Raw genomic sequence first — 21,846 nt, 5'->3', positions numbered from 1 at the left:
TTTGGAACTGTGCCAACCTCTATTTCTCTTAGTTCGCTTCCTAGTTCGCTCGCCGGTACGCGAACTGGAAGCGAACCAAAAACAGTAAGTATAAGGGAGGGAAACACACACTTATGTTAAAATAAAGACAGCTATAGGGGAGTAAACTAGAGATACTATTACCCGTAATCCACTGCTGATGATGTCACATATTACATCATTCATGACATGCTCAGTGACATCATCAGCAGAGGATTGCGGGTTTTTTGACAACATGCCTTATCCACGGTTTAATAACGCTGCCTTTTGCTTTATATAAGTTTTCAAATTGTATGAAATATATACCAATAGGTCGTTATGAACCTTTAGGTAGTGCTTTTCTTCATGAGGTCTGGTCGCTTCCATACACATACAGATGTTTCAAAGATGATCAAGAAGTTTATCTGAATGGAGAGGAATGCACTGAGACGCCAGATCATTCACTAATGTGTAGGCACATACAGTTACACGGTTCATGCAACAAACACCGACCAAATATGGCTTGCGTGTTGCAAGGCACGCCAGTTCCTGCTATCATCCCCACGTTCAAGTTGTTGGAAAATGGTAGTTATTTGATGCTCAATAATGAAGATTGTTCTGAGTTAATTAAAAGTATTCCTTTTATCGTAACAGTAAGTGAACGGGTTATTTGCTGCAGAAATGTTCTATTTCCTCCCACACATGAACATAGGGAGTTTTCAATCTGGCCACAAATACCAACCTTGGGACACGTTTCAACGGCATGGCAAGAATAAGAGCTCTTTTGTCTCAGAGAGAGGTGGCCTTGAGTTCGGCCCGTGAAACTTTCGTACTTCACATAGCGAACACCCGTACAGAGGTGCACACCCTTTTCAATTAAGATTTGCCTTTCAATTTCAGCAACATGTTTCCGACTATCTTTAACGCATCCTCCACAAAGTCCCTGACACACTTTTTTAAAGTTGTTACCAGTGGCCTCGTGACTTCATTTGAGAAAATCTTTGGAGTCATCCCTGCTTCCTTTCATTGTATTTTCTGCACTCTGGTTCGTGGATTGGCATTTTTACTTGCATTACCAGCGGACGCTCTTGTGCTTTTTTACATTTTTAAATATGGATGTCCCTCCTATGCAACCTCCGACCCTGCAGCTGCTGACACTGTTCCGCAATCGCATGCTAGAATATTATGGCACAATGCCGTTGGCGATATTAAGCACGGCATATGGATTATCTTTTCAGTTCTCCTACTTCACCTGTATCCAGCCTGTATTTCACTGCCTGACCTGTGATTTCGATTGGGCCATTGATTTGTGTCTCTGCGGACCGGTTTCTCCTGACGTCGACTTTAATCAGCTGATGACTCCTATCATTACTCACGAGTTGGTTTGTCCTGGCGAAAGGATTATGGCTGTGGCATTGATGCATGGACTACTTGGTCCCTGGAATTTACTGGCGGCAGCACAGTCTTTCTTGGAACAGAGCTTTCTTGAAAACCCACCGAGCTGTCCTCTGATGGTGATAGAGGATCCGGTGCTGGGAGAGCACGTATGTTCTTTTCCGCTTTTAAATTGGATGGCTGAACTGTTTTCGGATGAAGACGGTGACTTCCTATTGGAGGCTGTTGCAGCTTATTTTGCATACACAGTTATGTCATAGACCTTTTTTATGTTTGATATGCTGAGTACTAGCATTTCATTGACAATTCATTAACTTATTTGTCAAGTTTTTATTATTTACCTTGCCTATTGGCTTAAGACTCGATAAAGTACTTGGCTGTTTTATTTTTCTTTAGCATTAAATTTTCCTAGTTTTTAATGCTTTACCTTGCGGACCGTCCACATATAAACTTGCAATCTGCTCTCATGAGATGGCACTTCTATTATCTTATTCAGTTCGTTTCCGGATCATGAGGAGGTGTCATCTAGGTCCTGGATATCTTTACACCGTGTTAAGTTAGCATGGGCTCATTACCGGTTTAAACGCCATTTTTCCTTTTTTGCAACTTCTGCACACGACACTTAGTTGTTGCTTTAGCTTTCCACCTAGTAGTTCATCGTGGTTTACATGAGAATAATATGTTATTGGTCTACTATCTGCTTTACTTGTTAAACTATATCTGTACAGCGAGTGCTAAAGTTTCAAGAACAACACGATACAGAATTGTTATGAGGTCTGATCTCCACGACTTCATACTCATAACATAAGTGCAACTTCTGCCAATTCTGGGCATGAGGCGGGTTTTATATTGCTTTGCCGAACACACATACACAACAGTTGATGCGGTTCACATGAAGAGAGAGCTGGTGTATGCTGATGTGATTCCTTCAAATCTAAGACACTAAAGTATGGGCACGCCCTAAACCAACACAAAGAGACCTTCTTAGCAAATAATATAATATGTGTATTAGGGAGGGTGAGATATAAGCAGCCGCGGGCCGTGGAGGGAGTTACGGTGAGGCAGGGAGGCGGGGAGGGGGAGAAGCAGGGTGGAGCCCTCTCTACCTTGCCCCTCCCCCTCCCCGCCTGCCTGCCCCACCGTAACTCCCTCCACGGCCCGCGGCTGCTTATAAGTGTTGCTAACTCTTATTCATTTACAGCATGTTAACATACTGTCACCATTCGCTTTTTATGTACTAGTAACTATGCTGGTAATTTTGCTACTGATAATATGTGTACTTGTATTCTCCACCCTGCTTCTCCCCCTCCCCGCCTCCCTGCCTCACCGTAACTCCCTCCACGGCCCGCGGCTGCTTATAAGTGTTGCTAACTCTTATTCATTTACAGCATGTTAACATACTATCACCATTCACTTTTTATGTACTAGTAACTATGCTGGTAATTTTGCTACTGATAATATGTGTACTTTTATTATCTAAGGTACTACGCCTGAGAAGACGGCATTAGTAAATAAACATTTCAAATACACATCTGTTCTTCTTAACTCCATTTTCTGGTTTCTAAGAAATCTATAACGACCGACTGTTCATGAGTTCCACGTATCCTGAGGTACTATAAGTTCATATTCTGGATTGTCTAAACATTGAGAGTTTGTTATATCCAATGTGACACTGTACCTAGCTTGCTAAGGAGTTTTTGATTACTAACGTGAGTTTTGGGACACCCTAATTCGCCGAGGTTCCAATCCTCTGTCCACAGTTCTGTGTGAGAACAGAAACCCTGCGACAGGGGCACCCCCGACCCTTGCTGGAGCTTCATCACACTTGCGATACAACTCCAGCAATGCATTCGCCGAGGTTCCAATCCTCTGTCCACAGTTCTGTGTGAGAACAGAAACCCTGCGACAGGGGCACCCCCGACCCTTGCTGGAGCTTCATCACACTTGCGATACAACTCCAGCAATGCGCCACCTTTACGGCACAGATACATCACGCATCTGTGCTGTTTTTGCCCCATGATGCGCCGCATTGTAAATGCAGCACACCATAGGTGACGGAACAGCGGCACAGAATGACTAACACATCCCTGGTGATGCGCCAGTCATCATAAATGTATCCCTATGCTTCTTATCTTGTTAGAGATGAACCGCCATATATATCATCAAAGTTTTTTGCATTTCCTAAATAGCGAACTTTAAGGAATAAATAGCGATTCTTTACCATTCCTAGTTTGCGATGAGCTATTTGCTAATTAGCCGAATGTAGCCCAATGAAGCCCAATGTAGCCCAATGTAGCCCAAAGATGGCCCCCAGACACACAAAAAAACAAATGTAGCCCAAATATCAGCCAGATGTAGCCCAACTATAGCCCAGTGACAGAATGACCAATCAGCTTCGCAAACCTCCGTTACGCGAAGCGGAGCGCTGTTACAGATATATATCTTTTTTTGAACGTTAATTTCTCAAAATCCACTGGAGCACATATATTGAGACCTAGCAAAGGCACATCGGGCTACCAGTCCCTACAATTTTGCCAAGTTTCGTGCAAATCCATTCAGCCGTTCGATTATTATTATTATTTTTTTTTTTGCCCCGCGGGGCCCTTTTAAAACCTCCACATCAAACCTAGGGGGTCAGCGAGGATCTACTATTCCCCCTTATGGTCATTTGCCCCTTCGCTTTCGCCTCCTCTTGTCTCTCGATCCTACCGAGAGACAAGATGGCGGCCGCTACGGACTGTTTGGAATGTTGACAGACGCCGGAGAACCAATCAGCTTCGCTTCACAAAGCTCCGTTGCGCGAAAAGTACGCGTCCTGGGCCGCTGCCCGGTCCGCTGTTACAGATATATATCTTTTTTTAAACATTAATTTCTCAAAATCCACTGGAGCACATATATTGAGACCTACAAAAGGCACATCGGGCTACCAGTCCCTACAATTTTGCCAAGTTTCGTGCAAATCCATTCAGCCGTTCGGGCTAAAAGTGAGGCCAACCGCCCTATGGAAATTAACATGGGAAAAACGCGTTTTGGGACCCCCCTTTTTTCTCGGCCCCCCCTTGACGAACCCCCCCCAAATTTTCAAAGGCTGCTCAGAAACAAAATGTGCCATTTTCCTGAAAATTTCAGCCAATTCCGTCCACAAACGGCAAAGTTATTAGACATAGAATTTTCAAAAAACCCATAGAGAAAAAATCCTAACTATATATACCTACTGGCGACCGCCAGTAGGTAATATATATATATATATTAAGTTAAGAACGGCGTTTCTCAGCGAGCACTCAGGCACAAAACTACACCGCAGGCATCAGTCCAAATAAGCAGGGTTTATTCACGCCATAAGCCCTACGTGACGCGTTTCGCGCTTCACAAAGCGTTTGATCTCACAAATGTATTCAATAAAGTTCCCAGTTTTTAAACATTCGTAAAGTTCACAATGAAGATTAACATAGGACTAAGCCGCCTTCAATGTCGGCGCCATCTTTGCCTAGTATGCAAATAAATAAACATCAATGTTTACTGTGTCAAACGGTTGTACTATTTCACCAATACCCTGTAAGATATACTTCGTATGGTTGTACATGAGGCATCACAGTTGTCATAAAAATATGAGTCACATGTTGCTCAAAGTGAGTTATGTAAATTATTGTCCAGTACAATATGTAAATACTAGTGAACAGTAATAGTAAATCCGTACCGGATTCGCCTGTATATGTTACCTACTGTAGTATGTCCTGGTGTTTCTGCATGTTTTTGCTTTGTCTGAGTGGGCGGGAGCTTGTGCACTGAGGCGTAATAGTCCACGTCTCCACGTTTACGTGGGCGTGGTTTAGTGAGTGTATGTTCTATCACCTAGGTTACCGGGTCAACACAATTATGAAACCAGCATACAACTTTGTATGTGTCTGGTACTGTGTGAGTAAGGCCACTCGTCTGTCCTGGCGGATCCATATATTGGTGTGCCGTTATGCTTGTATTGAGCAGACATCATCCAATCTGTATTAATAAAGTCCGGTCTATGACTGTAGTTATGTTACAAAAATTGCTGCCTGTGTGCCCCTGATTAGTAACACGCTGCTATGGTATAAGATCAAGCAGGCAGGAATGTAGTGTGGACATAAGTAAGCTTCCTGGTTAGAGGAAGAATGCCAGCATTGCACCCCTTTAGTTAAACAGGCTCGAAACAGTAAACTAGTGATTATTCCTTGTTAGAGGAAGATATTTGTATCGAGACTGTGTATGCTCTTAAAAGTGAACTTAGCTCTATTCTTCACACGGAGAACTTTTCAAACTAGGAGGTTCATGGACTAAACCTCTCACTCCTCTTGTGTTAATCATATATACAGTGCACAAAATATCAATACAAAAATGAAAAGGAGATAAAATCCAAATACATTACATAGATGGAGTGAGAATGGAAGATGACCACAGAGAAAGGATTAGGGTACAGGTGTCGCAGTCCTGAGACAGTGTCCCTCCCTTTCTTCCTGTGAAATAGAGAAGAAAAGAAGAAATATGCACACGTTAGAAGAAGAAGTAGAAAGTCACAATCAACTTAATTACAGTACAATTTGTTCTTATTCAGCCAAAAGATGTACATTATACTCTTCATCCATATTATGCCCTCTTGGGTATCGTGTGCAAAGACCAATGATCTGTCTGGATTCTCTCTGCCTGAGTTTTAAAGTACGGTTGCCACCCCTTTGATTTAGATTCACCTGTTCAATGATATAGTATGAAAGCTGTTTCGGATCAGAGAAGTTATAAGTCTCAAAATGACGGGCAACTGGATATTGCTTATCTTTTTTCGCAATTTCTCTTGTATGTTCCAGTATACGTTTTTAGCCATTTGAGTAGTACTTCCCACATACTTTTTTTTTTGTTTCAAAGACCTTTATTATACCAATACAATGTAACACAGCATGGTGCCAACAACCTCTCGGGCCGGCTGCGTTCTCTGTTATCCGCTTTCGTCAGCAATATCATACACAGCTTAATGGCCGACATCCCGGAGGCCCGGCAGCGTAAAACCTTAGTATTTGGCCTACACTTAGCATTGCATGGTAGAAATAAGTCCAGAGGTCCCTGAAGTTTTCATGTGTCCAACATCAAACCATAGCATGAGCAAAGGGGGGGGATGGCCTTCCCTGTAGTACTCTTGTATAGCACATTCCTATAGTTTCAACATTTTCCAGTATTTACACAGAGGCACTGGCACATAAGGCAGGTATCGCTACATAATGGCATCGTTCATCAAGACAGTCATGTGACAGGATAATCTTAACGTGGTACAATAACGAGGTAAAAACAACAAAACACAGAGAGAGAAAATTATCATATTTCCGTTCAGTGCTGGCAAATATCAGCGTGGAAAGTGTTGGCACTCCACAACCGTACAGTCTGCACAATGGAGCCACCATAAACATTCATTCTGCGGGTAACACACCCTAATATACCATAGAGACATGCAACAGTCAGATTCTACAGCATAGAGCCACTCTGCCTACCCAACTGTGGTACTTCCCGCATCTTCCAATCTTCCATCATCCGAGGAAGCCGCAGTGGCCAGCAAGTATTCTCGCAATGGGTCCCATATGTCTCTAGTCCTACTGTGTCTGCATACACCCTATGCTGATCCTGACAATAAATCAGATCATTCAACCAGTCTTTAAATTTCGGGGCTCGCCCCCTCCCCCATTTGCATGCCACTCTGCATTTTGCCAACAATAATGCAACATCCACAAACTTCCTTATTGATTTGGGTATCTACATAGTGTACCCTAACAGCATAGTGAGTGGATCTTTATCAATCGTCTCGCTAACCATCTCCTGGAGCGCCAAATGCACCTCAGTCCAGTAGTGAAAACCCCCCGGGCATTCCCACGCTAAATGCAAGAAGCCCGCCGCGTCCGATCTGCAGCGTTCACATCTAGCATTGTCTGATAACCGGAACCTCATCTTTTTCTCCGGCGTATGGTACATCCTCTGCAGAAACTTATAATGAATGATTTTTAGTCTGCACCTGGGTGAAATATTAGCCGTGAGGCCACAGCAGTATGTCCACTGTGCTGCAGTTATTTCCCAGCCAAGATCTGCACTCCAGTGTTGAAGCGCTCTGCTCTCGCCGCCGTCACACTGCCCGCGAATACTACGATAAAGGTGCGAAACTAGATGTCGGCCATCTGCAGACACAAGCATAGCTTGTAAAGGTGTTACTATGTCAGGTTCATCCGGGAATCGCGGCAGGATAATTCGCAGTCCCTGTCGTAGCCTAGCGTAGTAAAAGAGTTCTAATGGTGTGGGTGAATGTCCCTGAAAAAACTGATCACGTGTTTTAAACTTGCCACTCATGAACAAGTGTCCACAGGTATACAGTTTCAGTTTATGACATAACGTGTGGAATCCCCCTTCCTGCAACAGGGAAAGCCCCGGATGATACACGAGAGGCATGCTAGGCGCATATAGGAACGCAACCGGCAGTATATTAAGAATTCGGTTCCATGCATCAATCGTGCATGTCACCGTAGTGGCCGGCGTTTCTATAACACTGGTCGGGCCATAAATAATACCCTTAAGAGGAAGAGGCCAGGCTATCCAATCCTCCACAGCCAATTGTGGCATGAACAATGTGGGAACAAACCAATGATAAGCATAGTGTGCCTGAGCACTCAGATAATATATCAGAACATCAGGGACATCAAATCCCCCATCGACATAAGGTTGAGTAATAACCGACCATGCTACCCTCGGCTGCTTGCCTCCCCAAAATAACCGCAATAGTTCCGAACACAACGAGTTAAAGAAGAAGGCACCCGGATAATATGGGATGTTCTGAAACAGGTATAGAAACCGAGGCAGAACCACCATCTTGATCAGCAAGGCTCTACCGGCCATGGACAGCGGTAATGATATCCACCGTGAAACATCGTCCTTAAGTTTAGTGATGGCAGTGCCATAATTCAGTCGTATCGTATCATCTTTCACAACGGAAACCTGAATACCTAGATAGCGAAGGTCCGAATCGCACCATTCAAGCGGGTAATCCAGAGAGAAGTGAGAAACGGCAGGAGTCAGGGTGAAAAATTGGGATTTCCTCCAATTAATTTGTATGCCAGACAATCGACCAAACACCAGGAACTCTCGGAGTAGTGGGTTAAGATTAGCCTGCGGATCCACTACCTATAACGTCAAGTCATAAGCATATAGCGATACATCAATCTGCTGTTGATAACATTTAAAGGCGCTCTGCTTGTGTAGCTGTCGAATGCAACAAGCCAGGGGTTCTATAGCTATCGCGAAGAGCAACGGTGACAGCGGACACCCCTGCCTGGTGCCTCTGGATATCGATATTGAAGCTGAAAGCTCACCATTAATTAGCACCCGCGCCGCTGGATCAGTATAGAGGAGCCGTATCCAGGCAATAAAGATTTTCAGGAATCCCATTCTGGCTAAAACTGCGAAGAGGTAACTCCATTCAACCGAATCAAACGCTTTTGTAGCGCCAAGATATATAGCCGCCACGGGTAGTTCTGGCGCTATCGTTTGAATCAGAGAAAAAAGGGTACGCAAATTGTGATTAGTGGACCTGCCGGGGATGAACCCCGTCTGGTCAGGTAGTACTATCGTAGTCATAAGCAACGAAAGTCTAGTCGCTAGAACCTTCGCCAAGATCTTAGCGTCGCCATTTATAAGGGAGAGCGGTCCATGCGAATCGCACTCCGTGGGATCTTTCCCTGGCTTCAGGAGAGACGTAATTACTACCTCCCTCATTGACCTGGGCAAGACACCCACCTCCAATGACTCTTCAAAAACCTCCTTCAATACCGGGGCCATTATATCAATATAACATTTATAAAATTCGTCCGGTAGGCCATCCAACCCCGTCGCCTTACCATTATTGAGGGACAAAATAGCGTCCCGAAATTCATCAATTTCGAGCGGAGTGCAAAGAAACTGTCTGTGGGTGTCACTGAGCCAACACAACGCTACATCGTCTAAAAATTCCTCAACCCTTACTTCGCCAGAGCGTTGCGTAGAGTATAACCTACCATAATGTGCAGTAAACATGTCCAGTATTCCCTTCGTATCTTGGCACATCCCACCCTCCTGTGTGTGTAATTCCAATATATGTGTGTTACCCCTTGGGCGTCTGGTGATTTCTGTTAGAGCATGACCCGGCCTTTCCCCTTCACAATATCGCCGTGCTTGCCAATATTTGCCTCTGAACTTGGCCTCCCTAGCCGCCTCCTCCTCGTATTGCGTGAGCTTGTCCCTAAAGTCTTTGTGTAGAGGCCCCATCGGTTCCCCAGTCATTCGTGACTCTAGCTCCTTCAATGCACGCTCCAGCTTTGTGATAGTGCACTAATTTTTTTATTAACACTGCCGTGCCTCTGGCATACGCAGAGTACGACGAAAAGCTTCTCACATCCGCCCACTTGCAGGCAAATGTGTGGGTAGAGCGGGGGCGCAAATGCGTTTCCTGTAATAATGCAATTTGCACCTGATGTCGTTCCAGATATGCCACCACACTCCTGCCTTTCCTGGCATCATTTAATCCCCGAATATTCCAGGACAAGACTGTTATCTTTGCAGCACGCTCAGTACCTGCCATCACACTGCCAATCTACACAATCTGCTTGGAAAATATTCCTGAGTGGTCCTCTCTCCACACGAATCCGCACTCCTGTGCCCACAAACCTATGTCCTATAGCCAGCAAATTTACATGAATATGTGCAACAAAAGTCATTCGAACTTCCTCAGCTACCCTCCCCTGAACAGTCCCGCCCCTCCCGTCCCTCCCCAAGCGGTCCATTAATATCATTTCCATTCTGTCAGTCATCATTCTTGTCATGTGGTTATCAAACAATTCGTCCCCCTCAATCCCACCCTCCTCCCACTGAAACAACCCCAACTTGCCAGCATACTCAACCCTCCCGCCTCCCCTACTCCCAGATAATAGAACGAGCAATCCCGAAGCAACAGAAAATATTAGTGGGGAATACCCATAGGGGGCAACATTAGAGGGCCACAGCATCACTCCCCTCTCCTCAAGCCTCCGGACCTGTACCACCCCTAGGCTCCAACTGAGGGAGGGGAGTGGGTCCTGGAATACGTTACCACTGGACGTGTAGCAGTTTCTTCTTATTGCGTATCCATACAGCCATCTTAGTCGCAGCCAAGCTCAAGAGGACATCTGGCCATAGGCCGCAACAAGATTCAAGGTACCAAAATAACCATAAGGGACCTTAGTTAGTGTTCATCATCTCTGACTGGAGAGTCTTCTCGCTCTTCTGCTTCTCAATGAGGTCCCCCTCGGTTTATCCTTTTAACTGACCGCAGGTAGTCCTCTACGTGCTGTGGATTTCTAAAGAAACGTTGTTTACCTTGATGCGTCACACGTAATCTCGCCGGATACAGTAGTGCATAGTCAATCTGCGCCGCTCGCAGTTTTTTCTTAACTTCAATAAACTTGCGCCGCTCCTCCTGTACTATTGGCGTGAAGTCTGGAAAAATCGAGAATGTTACTCCTTTGTAGGACAACTGTTGCTTGGCGCTTGCCACGCGGAGGGCGACATCGTGGTCTCGGTAGTTCAGAAGGCGCGCAATGATGGGTCTCGGAGATGCCCCCGGTTTGGGCCGAGGCCGAAGGGATCGATGCACCCTTTCAAAAATAAGCTGTGTGGAAAAAGCTTCAGCACCGATGGAGTCTCTGAGCAGGTTTTCGATATAGTCCTCCATGCGACCAGTATGTGTGGATTCTGGAATGCCGGTCACGCGGATGTTGTTGCGTCTACTACGGGCCTCCAAATCCTCGTTCTTTGCGGCGATAACGTGCAGCAGCTTATCCATTCTCGCCAATTGTGCCACCTGAGTGGTATTGGTGTCAACATTGTCAGAGATCCTCTGCTCAGCCTCCTTTAACCGCTCCTCATGTTGGTCAACTTTCTGCACAATTGCATCCATCCTGGAAGACATGCGGTCCACCTTATCAACTACTGTTGCGAATCCTTGCCTCATTTCCTGTAGTATTAGTCTCATATCTAGCTCTGAGGACGCCTCACCATTGCACGAGCTTGAAGCAGTCTGTAAGTCCGGGTCAGTGGAATTCTGCTTGGACCCCTTATTCGCCACAGAGTCGAAATTGATTTTTGGTTGGCGTGTATCTGGTTTCTCCATGCTGTCAGAGCTCTGGTTATGCCGTTGCGACGTGGTGGCTCCGCAAACTGTGCACTCGGTCTGAGTTCTTGCCACCGGGACGGTCAGGACTCTCGTAGGTTAAGGCGAGTAATGCTGCTTGTTTCGTTTCTTTTTATTACACTCCTCCGTGGAGAAAGGGGGGGGGATGGAAATCTGGGCATACAGAGTGTCCGGTTGAGGCAGACAGTACAGGTCGCAGCTCCTTAGGACCAGCAGAGTAGTGAAGCAAGTCAAATCTGCTCAGGACGGTGATATGTTATTCAAATAGCTTATTCGTGGGCAATTGTAGCCTGTGTAATGCACTAAAAGCCCGTCCCAGGCACTGACAGCATGCAGGACCTCTTTGGTGACAGTGTCTCACGTGCAGCACAGCGTCTCATCTACCTCGTGGTCGCTCGTGATCTAGTCCGTCCCGCATTGCACGTCCCAGTGATGCCTTTGAATAAAGCGCCTCTCTCAATCCCAAGCTCAATGTATAGCTGCTTATTTAGGCACTCCCTGTGGTGCGGCTGTTCCGGCTCGCTGTGGGTTAGAACATGGTGCACAGCCACTCTTGCTCATATCCTGCTTCACCACTACATTAGCGCGCTGGGAGAGGGGTTGGCCTAACGGCTAAGGTGCTCGATCTCGGACCTGGGGATCTGGGTTCGAGTCTCGGTAACGACGCCAAAAACCTCCTGTGATTCTGGGCAAATCACTTAATCTCCCCGTGCCTAAAATGAAAGTGTGTTCTCATGTAACGTAACTGGTGCTATGTAAAGCGCTCTGATACCTGATTCAGTTCGGGTCTAGTTCGCGCTATATAAAACTCTGCAAAAAAATAAAAAATAAATCTCAGGCCAAAGTAAGTATGTACTTTGAGCGGTGTGGTGCGCGCAGACATACCGGTGAGCTCCGCCTCGACAAGACGCTGCCGCGTTCCACCACCTTCAATAGACAGTTTATAAATAGTGTGTGCCACTTCCACATATGCGCTCCAACTCTCAAAGAGTATACCAAGCTATCATTTCAGTCCTGCGGTGATTCATACATGCGGGGGAGGGGGGAGGCCGTCTAGCTCCAGATCTCGGCTCAGTGCTTTACGTTACAGGTCGCGGTATATAGCCCGATCAAACACTCTTGGGCCAGTCCCTTTCTAACTAGCAGAGTATATCTACTACCGCTTATATCGTGCCCAGTCTTGCGGCTCTACAGACCTATTTGTATTGGTGCCGAGCACTCTCACCGTGTGGGCGCACCGTTGGGATTTCCTGCCGCCGATGCCTCCTATGGTGCGGCCTGTCCGCCTTGTGGCAGACCCCGGTCTTTTCTGCCGCGCGGTGCCGGACCCTGTGAGTCCCACAGTTCCAGCGCTGTCCCCGGGCAGTACTTCAGCGTCTCAGTGCCAAGGAATGCGGCGGTCAATCTCCTCCAAACTTCCACCGAGGGTGAAGAAAGCTGTCATACGCCAATCAATGTCTTTATATCGAATTTCAGTCCAGTTACAGAGGATAAATGCCGGATAATGATTCCAGACAGCAGGAGCCTCACCAGATGGCGGCCATTCTGCTTGCGCGCCCTCTAGCGCCCCCGGTACTTCCCACATACTTTAAATCACATGGGCAGACCAAAACATATACTACAAACATAGTGGTGCAAGTCAGGAATTGAGTTATCTGTTGCATTCTGTTGGTACTAGGGTTCCAATACTCCTTGACCATGTGGCTGTTAGAACACGCTTTGCAGTGTCCACAGGGGTAAAAACCATGAAGGTCTATGCCCCTGGGCACCACATTTTGACTGATATCATTGTGGAGCAACATATCTCTCAAATTACGTCCTCTTCTATAGGTAATGCTTGGTCTCTCTGTGATACTATCACCTATGATGGGATCACTTTTGAGGATATTCCAATTTTTGACTATGCTCTTCCTTACTTGTTTGGAGTTGCCATTATAGTTAAGGATGATTCTAGTGGTGTTACTGTCTAGATCCATCTGTCATGTTTGGTAACTAATAATTCTTCTCGTTTTGCAGTTTTGACTCTGTTTTTAGCCCTTCTGATTACCCACATGGGATAACCTCTGGCAAGAAACCTCTGTGTCATAACTTTTTTCTCTATGAGGTAGTCCTGCTCATTGCTGCAGTTTCTTTTGGCCCTGAGCAGTTCACCGTATGGAATACTCCACTTGAGATTCTCAGGATGACTGCTCAGGGCATGTAGCAAAGTATTCCCTGCAGTGATTTTACGAAACAAGACCGTCTGTACTTTGTTCTGTTTTATCTGTACTTTGGTGTCAAGGTATTCTACTTCTACATTACTGATGTTACTCGTAAGTACGATGTTTCTATCGTTCATATTCAGTCTGTTCAGAAAGTCGAGAGCTTGTTCTTTACCACCTTTCCAGACAACAAAAATATCGTCTATGTAACGTAGCCATATTTTAAATTTTTTTAAATCCTCCTGAAATTCATCGCCATTTCTGATGTCGGCCTCCCATGCCCACATGAACAGATTTGCAAAACGTGGCGCAAAACATGTTCCCATCGCGGTTCCATGGGACTGCACAAATATCTTGTTGTTAAAAAGAAAAAAGTTGGAGAGGAGGAGCTTGGCGGGCATCCGTGATGGCCGCGTGAGCACAGCGCTCTCCGGACCCCCGCCACTCCCGGCATGATATCCTGAACATATCCTGATTCCTTACAAGGGTTAATGAAGAGGAACCTGGGCTGATCCTAATATTGTTTTTGGATTTCGAATTGGACCAGGGGCACCGAAGCTACGTCGACTCAAACTTTCGGGGCCCACCTTCGTGGCGCGCCCGGGTCTTGGTGAGGCTCTGTTGCCGTGTCTGAGTTGAACAACAGCGGCAGGGGGACTCGACCCATGGGCCCCCCTCTTAACTTTCGGTTTCGATTCTGAATCAGACTACATCTTCCTCCGGAGGTGTCTGGTCGGTGCTGAGTACAGCGGCGCGAGGCTACAGTTGCCCCTTTTGCCTGCTCCGTATCCTTCTGGGCCGGTTCACACCTCGCTTTGCCCTCGCTGCTGACTTTTTTGGCTCCGGCGCCCTGTCTCCCTGCGGCCATTTTCACCAGGTCGTGTGGGTCCCTCGGGGACGCGGTCTCCACTATGACGGGCAGGGGGGACCAGGAGAGGCGAAAGACCAAGACGCCCCTGCGCGGAGGCCCGGTCCAGTCTAACATCATGGACCGGTACACACAACCGAAGGTGTCCCCCGGTGCCGCCTTGCCTGGCCTGGGTGCAGTGGGGCCCCCTCTGGAGGCTTCGGCGGAGCCGTCCCTGCAAGACATCATGGGCGCCATCTCTGGCATGAGAGAAACCATCGGCCAACAGTATGAAGCTCTGGCCCACAAAATCGATACTGTGGCTATCGATGTGAACCTTATTCGGGCCGACTTATCTAAAACCAATGAGAAGGTGAAGTCATTGGACCTCAAGTCATCTAGCCTCACGGCCGACGTCTCGGAGATGCAGACGGAGATCGGCAAACTCAGAAAGGTAAACGATTTCATGACTCAGCGCCTGGAGGATTTTGAAAACAGGGCACGGCGTTGTAACGTGCGTGTGATCGGTGTTCCGGAAAATCCTGATCCGCATTCTGTTGATCTCCTGGTCGAGGACTTGATACAAAACTACCTTTCTCCATCCGGATTGAGCAAATTCTTTGCGGTGGAACGTGCCCATCGTGTTCCGGGTGGCCAGGGTAAGCCGGGCGCCCCGCCGAGGCCCATTGTCGCTAAACTTTTTCACTATAGGGACCGAGACGCTATCCTGCAGGCCTCGACAGTTAAGGGCCCGGTGGCTTTCGATAATGCCACGGTGAACTTTTACACGGATTTCTCACAGCTCGTGCAGAGACAGCGAATGGGTTTCCGTGGAGTTAAGAAGCGTCTTCGGGACCTGGGTCTGAGATACGCCATGCTTTTTCCTACCAGGCTACGAGTGGAGTACAATGATTGACCGACCTGATTCGGTAAATGACTGGCTGGACTCTCTGCCGGACAGGTCTAATTTGACTGATCCCACCGAGAACCCGGGTGGTGCCGAGGGTGGCGTGGAGAGCTGAACTTGATATCCGCCCCTGATTCCGTATCATGTTATCCCTTCCTGGGTTCTGTACTTGAGCGCATCTTTTCTATGTATTCTCCTCTCCCTTTCTTCTGTCGGGGTGGCGGGTGGGACAGAGCCTTTTCCTCCTCCGGGGTCTTTTTGTAGAACGGGGTTTTTTGGGCGACAGGCACACTGCATGTTGGGGTGGCTTCTTTGTCTACTGCAGGGGTGCAGGGTGGGGGGTGTTCCCTTGGGTGTTGGGGGGTGGGTTGTTTGGGGGTTTGTAGTTTGTGTTTTGTTTTTTCAAGGCGATTCTAATGTGATGAAGGTATTTTCAGTGTCATGCTCATTGGGGGAGGGTTCCTGCATTACTTCGTGGGATGGGGGGTAGCGGGTTGAGGTTTATTTCATGGAATGTCAACGGTCTAGGGGATCGTATAAAGCGGGGGGTGGTGTTGCGATGCCTGCGACGTTTGTCTCCCGATATTGTCTTTCTGCAGGAGACGCATCTAGTGGGCAATACCTGTCACGCGATGAATAGGTGGGGCTATCGTCTTGTTGCGCACTCAGGGTTTACAACGGGTTCCAGGGGGGTGGGCATCCTAGTCCGGGCTTCCCTTCCCCTTGCGATAGATGATGTGATCCTTGATGATCGGGGGCGCTATGCCGTCCTCGTGGGTCGACATGAGGGCAAACCCCTTTCCCTGTTTACCGTTTATGTGTCCCCCGGCTTGCAGACCGCTACCTTTTTTGATTTGGGCCGAGTTCTGTTGGGCCTCCCTGATGGTGCTCTCTTTCTAGCTGGTGACTTTAACTCTGTTCTCTCTGGTCTCAGTGATCGTTACCCCCCTAGGGATACTCCTTTGACCCAACGATGGATGGGTGGCTTTTTGGATACTTTTGGTTTGGTTGACTGCTAGAGACTTATGCACCCCACTCAACTTCAATATACTTTCCACTCTGGGGCCCATGGGAGCTTGTCTAGACTAGATTCCTTCCTCATGCCAGCGGAACAGTCATCGGCTGTCCGCGAGATTAGACACCTCCCCCGGGGCATCTCGGATCATTCTCCGCTCTGGCTCTGGTTTGATGTGGGGGTGGAGGCGGCGGGCCGGGTGGCTCCTATCAACCCTTGGTACCTGACCTCCCCTGAGACCCGTGGTCAATTGATTACGTCCTTGGACAACTACTTTCTGGAGAACGAGGGGTCTGTCTCTTCTGCGGTGTCCCTATGGGAGGCTTTTAAGACTGTGATTCGTGGGCAGGCCCTGTCTCTCATTGCTGAAACCAAAAAGGCGAGGAATCGGGAGGTGGTGGAGCTTGAGATGGAAATACTTGAGATGGAGGCCGAACTGGAATCGAGTGTCACTCGTGACAAACTCCATGCCCTGGGTCTGAAGCAATTGGCCTATAAGTCTCTGGTCACGGATGCGGCTAAAATGATGTTTAGAGAGCAACAGGGTTGTCTGTATGATGTTGGAGACAAAGCGGGGAAATTGCTTGCCTGGTTGGACAAGAAGGAGAGGGCGAATCGAGTGGTGCCTGTGATTCAGACTTTGAATGGTGTGAAAGTGACGGACCCGGTTGAAATAGTGGAATGTTTTGCGGACTATTTCCGTGTGGTTTACTCCCCAGTGTCGGAAAGGGATGAAGACGACTCTCGCCTCATGCTGCGCGACATAGCTTTGCCCTGCCTTTCCGATTTGGAGCGGTCCTTTATGGAGGCCCCGTTCTCAACGGACGAAATCGCGACTGCAATTCGCTCTCTCCGTTCGGGCAAGGCTTTGGGCCCGAACGGTTTGCCAATCGAGTTATACAAACTGCGTCCTGATAAGATTGCGCCCTATCTTCGGACAATGTTTTCGGAGTCCCGGGAGCGGGGTGTTCTCCCCTATGACCAGCGCCTGGCTACGATTGTGGTAATTCCTAAAGAGGGTAAGCCCCGGGATCTTTGTTCGTCTTATAGACCCATCTCCCTGTTAAATGTCGAGCCTAAGGTTCTTGCCAAACTCTTGGCTACCCGCCTCCTCACGGTTGTTAGTGACCTGATTCATCCGGACCAATCCGGATTTATCCCACACCGTAACATGGCCCTTAATCTATGTCGCCTTCATGGAGCCATCGCGAGGGCGGGGCTTCTGACGGAGCCGGCCATTTTGGCCTCGTTGGACGCCTCGATGGCCTTCAACACGATAGAGTGGCCCTACCTTTGGGCGGCTCTTGAGAAGTTTGGTTTTGGCCCGGGGTTCATCGGATGGGTGAAGCTACTGTATACCGATCCCCTGGCGCAGGTTGTGGTTAATGGTCGAGTGTCGGCTCCCTTTCCCCTTGGTAGGGGGACCAGACAGGGGTGCCCCTTGTCGCCACTACTTTTTGCTCTCGCATTGGAGCCGCTGGCTGCGTGGATTCGCTGGGAGCCTTCCCTCAAGGGTATACGTTGGTCCCCAGATTTTGAGGACCGTGTTTCGCTTTACGCGGACGACATTCTTCTTTATCTTACTTCCCCGCGTAAATCTTTGAATGTCTTATTTGACGTTCTCGCCTCGTTCGGTAAGAATTCTGGTTTGATTATAAACTGGGCTAAATCCTGTGTCTATGCTATTTCGGGTGACCTACCCCCATTGCCGAACAGATTTCCTATCCAGGTTGTTCAGTCCGGTTTTAAATATTTAGGGGTTTTTATTACATTGGATTCGTCACTCCGGTTTGAACGTAATCTCCTTCCCCCGCTTCATAGATTGCGGCTGGACGTGGCTCGCTGGCGTAAATTACCCTTGTCGCCGCTGGGCAGGGCTGCCCTTTTCAAGATGATGTCCTTACCGCGCTTCCTTTACGCACTCCAGAATTCCTATGATGATATCCCCACTACTTACTTCCGGGAGGTCGAGAGTCTACAAAGACAACTGATTTGGGACGGGCCCCCTCGTATCGCACTTGCGAAGCTCACCATCCCTTGGTATGACGGGGGCATAGCGCTTCCTGATATCAGGAGATATTATTGGGCCACGCAGCTGTCTGCCATTAACCACTCGATGTACTCCCCGGGTCCGGATCCGGCCTTTGCAATTGACAGACTCCAACTGCCGGGTGGTAACTTTCATAGAGCGCTTTACTCCAGGTCGGCTGGGCTCCGCCTTACGGGACCAACTAGGATTGCTGTTAGTGTGTGGCGCGCTGCGAATGTGAGCCTGGGGTGGGATGATCGAGTGACGCTGGCTACTCCGCTTTTTGCATCTGAGCGTCTGGGATGTCTTTGGACTACGAAAGGGTTTGACCGTTGGGACATGATTGGAATTTGTAGAGTGGGTGACGTGTGTGCGAATGGGGCGGTGAAGTCCTTCGAGGCCCTTCGAAATGAATATGCCCTGAGTGATAGGGAATTTTTTAGATATTTACAGGTTCGTCATGCCCTCACTTAGGTTCTGGCTTCCGGTGCCACCGTCCCTGAGTCCTCCCCCCTCGAAGATCGTATATTGGATGGCTATCTCCCTGATAGCACCATCTCCTTGATTTATAAGAAGCTGATTCACAATCGCGCTGACTTGCTCGTTCGTCTTAGAGAAGCGTGGGTCGGCGACGGGCTGGAATTGGATGATGAGGATTGGCAATCGGCGTTATCTTCTCCGAAAGAGGTTGCCATTCCTGCCCGTCTCCGTCTGGTTCAGCTCAAGATCCTCCACCGGGTGTATGTTACTGGTCCTCGTTTGGTTACGATGGGTTTTTCCCCGGATGGCCTATGCAAGCGTGGGTGTGGGATGAGTGCTACGTTCCTTCACATTATTTGGGAGTGTCCGAGAGTGGCTGCCTATTGGACTGCGGTGCTTGCGGTGATGGCTGACGTGACTGGGGTTGCACTGGTGCCGGAGGCCCGGAGATGCTTGTTGAACGTGTGGGAACCCACCGACTGTTCGGTGGCCCAAACCAGATGGGCGACCCTGGGGTATATGGTTGCGAAGCGAGACATAGCGCAACTTTGGGGCTCCCACAGGCCCCCCACTGTCTCTGTGTGGAAAGAAAACATGGATTGGTCTATGTTCCGCGAAAAAAACGTCTACACGGCTAGGGGCAGACCTAGGGCATGGACGAAGATCTGGTGTCAGTGGAACGCCTATCGCGGAGACATTTGTGCTCCTCCCTTGGTGGAGGCCTCTGATGTTCTCTTATCACCCTAGGTTGATGTTCCTGAAATTTCTCGTATTGTCCTTTGGCTTGATTGACCTCCCCGCTGTCCCCCGCCTTAACTTGTCCTACTGATTGTGACTTCGTGTTCCTGATTAGTGGGTTTCCCACCCCTCCAGGGCTGACTCTCTGTATATTATTCCTCCGCCTTGGTGTTTATGTTTGTCGTTTTGGTGTGTTTTATAATAAGAAAATTAACTTCTCCTGTTCCATATTGTGGGCGACATTTTGTGTCCAGTTTGTGCCTGACCGCCGGAGTGGCGACCACAGTTTTGTCTCATATTATGCTCCGATCTTAGCGGCCGGCCCGTGCGGTTGTGGGCCCATCTCTGTACACATGATTTTGTTGCTCAATAAAAGTTTTTAACCAAAAAAAAAAAAAAAAAGTTGTGTTCAAGGCAATGTTTGATCATATCAAGGATCATGGTGGTATGTCCTAAGTACTTCATCTCTCGCTTCTTAAGGAACCGAGCACATGCCTCAATGCCTTGTTTGTGTTCTATAGCTGTATCAAGGGAACTCACGTCCATAGTTATGAGTAAACAGTCCTTTTCCCACATCACTTCCTTGATTTTTTCAAGGAAGTCTTTCGTATCTCGGATGTAGGTGGGTAGGTTTTTCAAATATTCTTGCAAAAAATTATCCACATATCTGGAAACGTTTTCAAGTACACACCCTCTCGACGAAATAATAGGTCTCCCGAGGGGGTTGGTTTGGCACTTGTGTACTTTCGGGAGAAGATATAAAATGGGAAGTATCGGATGATCACGTATCAAAAAACAATATTCTTCCCACTCAATCCACCCCTTGTCTTTCCATTCTGTGAGTTTGTCCCAAATGTTTGTGATACTCATGTTATACTCTCCTCTATTGGTTTTTCTGTATGTTTTCAAATCATTCAGCTGTCTTTCTGCCTCACGCATATACATCTCTCTTGATAGAATCACAATGTTGCCGCCTTTAACTGCCGGTCTTTCTACAATGCTATCATCCTCTGCAAGTTCTTTCATGGCTTGTTTTTCAGAAGCAGTAAGGTTGTGTTTGAAATGTTTCATACGTTTCGACCAGTTGTTGCTTCTGAAATCCAATAACTCCTTACCTAATAAATCTTGAAACGTGTCAATGTTATCGTGATTCATTTTCGGTAGGAATGTAGATGTAGGTTTAAACTGTGTGCCTGCAGTACTGTCATGTTGTATCTCTAGGGCATCAAGTATGCGTCTCGCTTCCAAACTGACATTGTGATCACTTTGTTCATTGTTAAGTTCGTCTAGTGCCATCATACTATCAATATCACCAATTATTAAATTGTCCTAACTTGTATGTAGCTCGTTGCTAGGACAATTTTTACTTTTGGCTGGCTTGAGTTTGTGCCATTTTTTTAATTTTAATTTTCTGCAAAATTAAATACGTCGATTTTATCATCCACATAGTTCATGGGTACAGTCGGGCAAAAGGAGAGACCCAGGCAGAGAGTTCTCTTGTCTTTGTTACTAATTTCTCTTGTAGATAAATTAATGATGGTTAGGTTTACCTGTGTATCATCCATTGTTAGTTTTTCATGTATCGGGCCTTCTTGTTTCCCACTGGCCCCTCGTTTTCCGTTTTGTTTACACCTCTGCTTGGATTTCTTCCTCCTCTTGCTCTGATGCCTCTTGGCCTTCCTCTTACGCTCGGAGATGGTTGTTGATTCTTCGCTTGTAGCCTTGATGATGATCGAGTTGCTTGTCGGCTCTGTTTCATGAGACGATATTCGTCTAAAAAAGTTCTCAGTTTCTGGATTCCTTCTCCTTCCGAATCTGCACTTTCTGAGCTTTTCGTAGGTTCTGAATTGTCAGTCAATGAATCACTTGTATATTCATCATCTGGTTCCTCAGTGGCTCTGGATGTCTTACCGGTTGCTCCTTTATTGGTTGATGAATCATAGAGATGATCATATTTTCTACTGTGGGTTAATATTCTTCCGGACTCGTAGTCTCCACAGTCTCTATGAAGCTCGTATTGTTTTCTCTTTTTAATGTCC

Source organism: Lissotriton helveticus, chromosome 6, assembly GCF_964261635.1.
Source record: "Lissotriton helveticus chromosome 6, aLisHel1.1, whole genome shotgun sequence".
NCBI lineage: Eukaryota > Metazoa > Chordata > Amphibia > Caudata > Salamandridae > Lissotriton > Lissotriton helveticus.
Note: the sequence above shows the minus strand (reverse complement) of the source record.